Consider the following 7,231-nt stretch of genomic DNA (forward strand, 5'->3'; position numbering starts at 1 on the left):
AAAACATAGTTTGTGCAGTTTCTTGAAAAGCTGTTTTCAGTCTAGTCAAGGACTTGAGCAATTGGATCGAGGGCCCTTGTGGGAGTGTCATAGTTCTAGGACGTTCCGAAGCAGAGCTAATTTTTGATCTATGTCGTCTACAAATGTACTTAACACTTTGTCAAATTTCGAGCTCGAAATTAAGCTTGTGCAGTTTCATGAAAAGCGATTTTCAGTCTAGTCAAGGACTTGTTCAATTGAGTCGAGGGCCTATGTAGGAGTGTTATAATCCTAGTAAGATCTGAAGCAGAGCTAATTGTTGATCTAGGTTGTCTAAAAAAAGTACCTAACACGTTGTCAAATTTCGAGCTCGAAAAGTTAGCTTGTGCAGTTTCATGAAAAGCGCTTTTCAGTCTTGTCAAGAACTTGTTCAATTGAATCAAGGGCCTATGAAGGAGTGTCATAATCCTAGAAGGTTCTGAAGCAGAGCTAATTTGTGATCTAGGTTGTCCACAAAAAAGTACTTAACGCGTTGGCAAATTTTGAGCTCGAAAAGTTAGCTTGTGCAGTTTCATGAAAAGCGGTTTTCAGTCTAGTCAAGGACTTGTTCAATTGAGTCGAGGGCCTATGTAAGAGTGTCATAATCATGATAGGATCTGAAGCGGAGCTAATTGCTGATCTGGGTTGTCCACAAAAAAGTACTTAACACGTTGTCAAATTTGGAGCTCGAAAAGTTAGCTTGTGCAGTTTCATGAAAAGCGGTTTCCAGTCTAGTCAACAACTTGTTCAATTGAATCGAGGGCCTATGTAGGAGTGTCATAATCCTAGAAGGTTCTGAAGCAGAGCTAATTTGTGATCTAGGTTGTCCACAAAAAAGTACTTAACGCGTTGGCAAATTTTGAGCTCGAAAAGTTAGCTTGTGCAGTTTCATGAAAAGCGCTTTTCAGTCTAGTCAAGAACTTGTTCAATTGAATCGAGGGCCTATGTAGGAGTGTCATAATCCTAGAAGGTTCAGAAGCAGAGCTAATTTTTGATATAGGTGGCCCACAAATAGTGCTTAACGCGTTGGCAAATTTCGAGCTCGAAAAAATAGCTTGTGCAGTTTCATGAAAAGCGGTTTTCAGTCTAGTCAAGGACTTGTTCAATTGAGTCGAGGGCCTATTTAGGAGTGTCATAGTCCTGGTAGGTTCTGCAGCAGAGCCAATTTTTGATCTAGGTCGTCTACAATAAAAGTACCTAACACGTTGTCAAATTTTGAGCTCAAAAAGTTAGCTTGTGCAGTTTCATGAAAAGCGCTTTTCAGTCTTGTCAAGAACTTGTTCAATTGAATCAAGGGCCTATGCAGGAGTGTCATAATCCTAGAAGGTTCTGAAGCAGAGCTAATTTGTGATCTAGGTTGTCCACAAAAAAGTACTTAACGCGTTGGCAAATTTTGAGCCCGAAAAGTTAGCTTGTGCAGTTTCATGAAAAGCGGTTTTCAGTCTAGTCAAGGACTTGTTCAATTGAGTCGAGGGCCTATGTAGGAGTGTCATAATCCTGGTAGGATCTGAAGCGGAGCTAATTGCTGATCTGGGTTGTCCACAAAAAAGTACTTAACACGTTGTCAAATTTGGAGCTCGAAAAGTTAGCTTGTGCAGTTTCATGAAAAGCGGTTTCCAGTCTAGTCAACAACTTGTTCAATTGAATCGAGGGCCTATGTAGGAGTGTCATAATCCTAGAAGGTTCTGAGGCAGAGCTAATTTGTGATCTAGGTTGTCCACAAAAAAGTACTTAACGCGTTGGCAAATTTTGAGCTCGAAAATTTAGCTTGTGCAGTTTCATGAAAAGCGCTTTTCAGTCTAGTCAAGAACTTGTTCAATTGAATCGAGGGCCTATGTAGGAGTGTCATAATCCTAGAAGGTTCTGAAGCAGAGCTAATTTTCGATCTAGGTTGCCCACAAATAGTGCTTAACGCGTTGGCAAATTTCGAGCTCGAAAAGTTAGCTTGTGCAGTTTCATGAAAAGCGGTTTTCAGTCTAGTCAAGGACTTGTTCAAGTGAGTCGAGGGCCTATTTAGGAGTGTCATAGTCCTGGTAGGTTCTGAAGCAGAGCTTATTTTTGATCTAGGTCGTCTACAAAATGTACTTAACACTTTGTCAATTTCGAGCTTGAAATTAAGCTTGTGCAGTTTCATAAAAAGCGATTTTCAGTCTAGTCAAGGACTTGTTCAATTGAGTCGAGGGCCTATGTAGGAGTGTCATAATCCTAGTAGGATCTGAAGCAGAGCTAATTGTTGATCTAGGTTGTTTAAAAAAAGTACTTAAAACGTTATCAAATTTCGAGCTCGAAAAGTTAGTTTGTGCAGTTTCTTGAAAAGCTGTTTTCAGTCTAGTCAAGGACTTGAGCAATTGGATCGAGGGCATTTGTGGGAGTGTCATAGTTCTAGGAGGTTCCGAAGCAGAGCTAACTTTTGATCTATGTCGTCTACAAATGTACTTAACACTTTGTCAAATTTCGAGCTCGAAATTAAGCTTGTGCAGTTTCATGAAAAGCGATTTTCAGTCTAGTCAAGGACTTGTTCAATTGAGTCGAGGGCCTATGTAGGAGTGTTTTAATCCTAGTAGGATCTGAAGCAGAGCTAATTGTTGATCTAGGTTGTCTAAAAAAAGTACCTAACACGTTGTCAAATTTTGCGCTCGAAAAGTTAGCTTGTGCAGTTTCATGAAAAGCGCTTTTCAGTCTTGTCAAGAACTTGTTCAATTGAATCAAGGGCCTATGCAGGCGTGTCATAATCCTAGAAGGTTCTGAAGCAGAGCTAATTTGTGATCTAGGTTGTCCACAAAAAAGTACTTAACGCGTTGGCAATATTTGAGCTCGAAAAGTTAGCTTGTGCAGTTTCATGAAAAGCGGTTTTCAGTCTAGTCAAGGACTTGTTCAATTGAGTCGAGGGCCTATGTAGGAGTGTCATAATCCTGGTAGGATCTGAAGCGGAGCTAATTGTTGATCTGGGTTGTCCACAAAAAAGTACTTAACACGTTGTCAAATTTGGAGCTCGAAAAGTTAGCTTGTGCAGTTTCATGAAAAGCGGTTTCCAGTATAGTCAACAACTTGTTCAATTGAATCGAGGGCCTATGTAGGAGTGTCATAATCCTAGAAGGTTCTGAAGCAGAGCTAATTTGTGATCTAGGTTGTCCACAAAAAAGTACTTAACGCGTTGGCAAATTTTGAGCTCGAAAAGTTAGCTTGTGCAGTTTCATGAAAAGCGGTTTTCAGTCTAGTCAAGGACTTGTTCAATTGAGTCGAGGGCCTATGTAGGAGTGTCATAATCCTGGTAGGATCTGAAGCGGAGCTAATTGTTGATCTGGGTTGTCCACAAAAAAGTACTTAACACGTTGTCAAATTTGGAGCTCGAAAAGTTAGCTTGTGCAGTTTCATGAAAAGCGGTTTCCAGTATAGTCAACAACTTGTTCAATTGAATCGAGGGCCTATGTAGGAGTGTCATAGTTCTAGTAGGTTCCGAAGCAGAGCTAACTTTTGATCTAGGTCGTCTACAAAATGTACTTAACACTTTGTCAAATTTCGAGCTCGAAATTAAGCTTGTGCAGTTTCATGAAAAGCGATTTTCAGTCTAGTCAAGGACTTGTTCAATTGAGTCGAGGGCCTATGTAGGAGTGTCATAATCCTAGTAGGATCTGAAGCAGAGCTAATTGTTGATCTAGGTTGTCTAAAAAAGTACCTAACACGTTGTCAAATTTCGAGCTCGAAAAGTTAGCTTGCGCAGTTTTATGAAAAGCGCTTTTCAGTCTAGTCAAGAACTTGTTCAATTGAATCGAGGGCCTATGTAGGAGTGTCATAATCCTAGAAGGTTCTGAAGCAGAGCTAATTTGTGATCTAGGTTGTCCACAAAAAAGTACTTAACGCGTTGGCAATATTTGAGCTCGAAAAGTTAGCTTGTGCAGTTTCATGAAAAGCGGTTTCCAGTCTAGTCAACAACTTGTTCAATTGAATCGAGGGCCTATGTAGGAGTGTCATAATCCTAGAAGGTTCTGAAGCAGAGCTAATTTGTGATCTAGGTTGTCCACAAAAAAGTACTTAACGCGTTGGCAAATTTTGAGCTCGAAAAGTTAGCTTGTGCAGTTTCATGAAAAGCGCTTTTCAGTCTAGTCAGGAACTTGTTCAATTGAATCGAGGGCCTATGTAGGAGTGTCATAGTTCTAGTAGGTTCCGAAGCATAGCTAACTTTTGATCTAGGTCGTCTACAAAATGTACTTAACACTTTGTCAAATTTCGAGCTCGAAATTAAGCTTGTGCAGTTTCATGAAAAGCGATTTTCAGTCTAGTCAAGGACTTGTTCAATTGAGTCGAGGGCCTTTGTAGGAGTGTCATAATCCTAGTAGGATCTGAAGCAGAGCTAATTGTTGATCTAGGTTGTCTAAAAAAGTACCTAACACGTTGTCAAATTTCGAGCCCGAAAAGTTAGCTTGCGCAGTTTTATGAAAAGCGCTTTTCAGTCTAGTCAAGAACTTGTTCAATTGAATCGAGGGCCTATGTAGGAGTGTCATAATCCTAGAAGGTTCTAAAGCAGAGCTAATTTGTTATCTAGGTTGTCCACAAAAAAGTACTTAACGCGTTGGCAAATTTTGAGCTCGAAAAGTTAGCCTGTGTAGTTTCATGAAAAGCGGTTTTCAGTCTAGTCAAGGACTTGTTCAATTGAGTCGAGGGCCTATGTAGGAGTGTCATAATCCTGGTAGGATCTGAAGAGGAGCTAATTTTTGATCTGAGTTGTCCACAAAAAAGTACTTAACGCGTTGGCAAATTTTGAGCTCGAAAAGTTGGTTTGTGCAGTTTCTTGAAAAGCGGTTATCAGTCTAGTCAAGGACTTGTATAATTGGATCGACGGCCTTTGTGGGAGTGTCATAGTTCTAGTAGGTTCCGAACCAGAGCTAACTTTTGATCTAGGTTGTCTACAAAATGTACCTAACACTTTGTCAAATTTCGAGCTCGAAATTAAGCTTGTGCAGTTTCATGAAAAGCGATTTTCAGTCTAGTCAAGGACTTGTTCAATTGAGTCGAGGCCCTATGTAGGAGTGTCATAATCCTAGTAGGATCTGAAGCAGAGCTAATTGTTGATCTAGGTTGTCTAAAAAAAGTACCTAACACGTTGTCAAATTTCGAGCTCGAAAAATTAGTTTGTGCAGTTTCTTGAAAAGCGCTTTTCAGTCTAGTCAAGAACTTGTTCAATTGAATCGAGGGCCTATGTAGGAGGGTCATAATTCTAGAAGGTTCTGAAGCAGAGCTAATTTGTGATCTAGGTTGTCCACAAAAAAGTACTTAATGCGTAGGCAAATTTTGAGCTCGAAAAGTTAGCTTGTGCAGTTTCATGAAAAGCGGTTTCCAGTCTAGTCAGGAACTTGTTCAATTGAATCGAGGGCCTATGTAGGAGTGTCATAATCCTAGAAGGTTCTGAAGCAGAGCTAATTTGTGATCTAGGTTGTCCACAAAAAAGTACTTAACGCGTTGGCAAATTTTGAGCTCGAAAAGTTAGCTTGTGCAGTTTCATGAAAAGCGCTTTTCAGTCTAGTCAGGAACTTGTTCAATTGAATCGAGGGCCTATGTAGGAGTGTCATAGTTCTAGTAGGTTCCGAAGCAGAGCTAACTTTTGATCTAGGTCGTCTACAAAATGTACTTAACACTTTGTCAAATTTCGAGCTCGAAATTAAGCTTGTGCAGTTTCATGAAAAGCGATTTTCAGTCTAGTCAAGGACTTGTTCAATTGAGTCGAGGGCCTATGTAGGAGTGTCATAATCCTAGTAGGATCTGAAGCAGAGCTAATTGTTGATCTAGGTTGTCTAAAAAAGTACCTAACACGTTGTCAAATTTCGAGCTCGAAAAGTTAGCTTGCGCAGTTTTATGAAAAGCGCTTTTCAGTCTAGTCAAGAACTTGTTCAATTGAATCGAGGGCCTATGTAGGAGTGTCATAATCCTAGAAGGTTCTAAAGCAGAGCTAATTTGTTATCTAGGTTGTCCACAAAAAAGTACTTAACGCGTTGGCAAATTTTGAGCTCGAAAAGTTAGCCTGTGTAGTTTCATGAAAAGCGGTTTTCAGTCTAGTCAAGGACTTGTTCAATTGAGTCGAGGGCCTATGTAGGAGTGTCATAATCCTGGTAGGTTCTGAAGCGGAGCTAATTTTTGATCTGAGTTGTCCACAAAAAAGTACTTAACGCGTTGGCAAATTTTGAGCTCGAAAAGTTAGTTTGTGCAGTTTCTTGAAAAGCGGTTATCAGTCTAGTCAAGGACTTGTATAATTGGATCGACGGCCTTTGCTTTGTGCGAGTGTCATAGTTCTAGTAGGTTCCGAAGCAGAGCTAACTTTTGATCTAGGTCGTCTACAAAATGTACCTAACACTTTGTCAAATTTCGAGCTCGAAATTAAGCTTGTGCAGTTTCATGAAAAGCGATTTTCAGTCTAGTCAAAGACTTGTTCAATTGAGTCGAGGCCCTATGTAGGAGTGTCATAATCCTAGTAGGATCTGAAGCAGAGCTAATTGTTGATCTAGGTTGTCTAAAAAAAGTACCTAACACGTTGTCAAATTTCGAGCTCGAAAAATTAGCTTGTGCAGTTTCATGAAAAGCGCTTTTCAGTCTAGTCAAGAACTTGTTCAATTGAATCGAGGGCCTATATAGGAGGGTCATAATTCTAGAAGGTTCTGAAGCAGAGCTAATTTGTGATCTAGGTTGTCCACAAAAAAGTACTTAATGCGTTGGCAAATTTTGAGCTCGAAAAGTTAGCTTGAGCAGTTTCATGAAAAGCGGTTTTCAGTCTAGTCAAGGACTTGTTCAATTCAGTCGAGGGCCTATGTAGGAGTTTCATAATCCTGGTAGGATCTGAAGCGGAGCTTATTGTTGATCTAGGTTGTCCACAAAAAAGTACTTAACACGTTGTCAAATTTGGAGCTGGAAAATATAGCTTGCGCAGTTTCATGAAATGCAGTTTTCAGTCTAGTCAAGAACTTGTCCAATTGAATCGAGGGCCTATGTAGGAGTGTCACAATCCTAGAAGGTTCTGAAGCAGAGCTAATTTGTGATCTAGGTTGTCCACAAAAAAGTACTTAATGCGTTGGCAAATTTTGAGCTCGAAAAGTTAGCTTGAGCAGTTTCATGAAAAGCGGTTTTCAGTCTAGTCAAGGACTTGTTCAATTCAGTCGAGGGCCTATGTAGGAGTTTCATAATCCTGGTAGGATCTGAAGCGGAGCTTATTGTTGATCTAGGTTGT

The sequence above is a fragment of the Convolutriloba macropyga genome, unplaced genomic scaffold (assembly GCF_964194025.1).
Source record: "Convolutriloba macropyga unplaced genomic scaffold, txConMacr16.3 SCAFFOLD_1047, whole genome shotgun sequence".
In the NCBI taxonomy this organism is placed as follows: Eukaryota; Metazoa; Xenacoelomorpha; order Acoela; family Convolutidae; genus Convolutriloba; species Convolutriloba macropyga.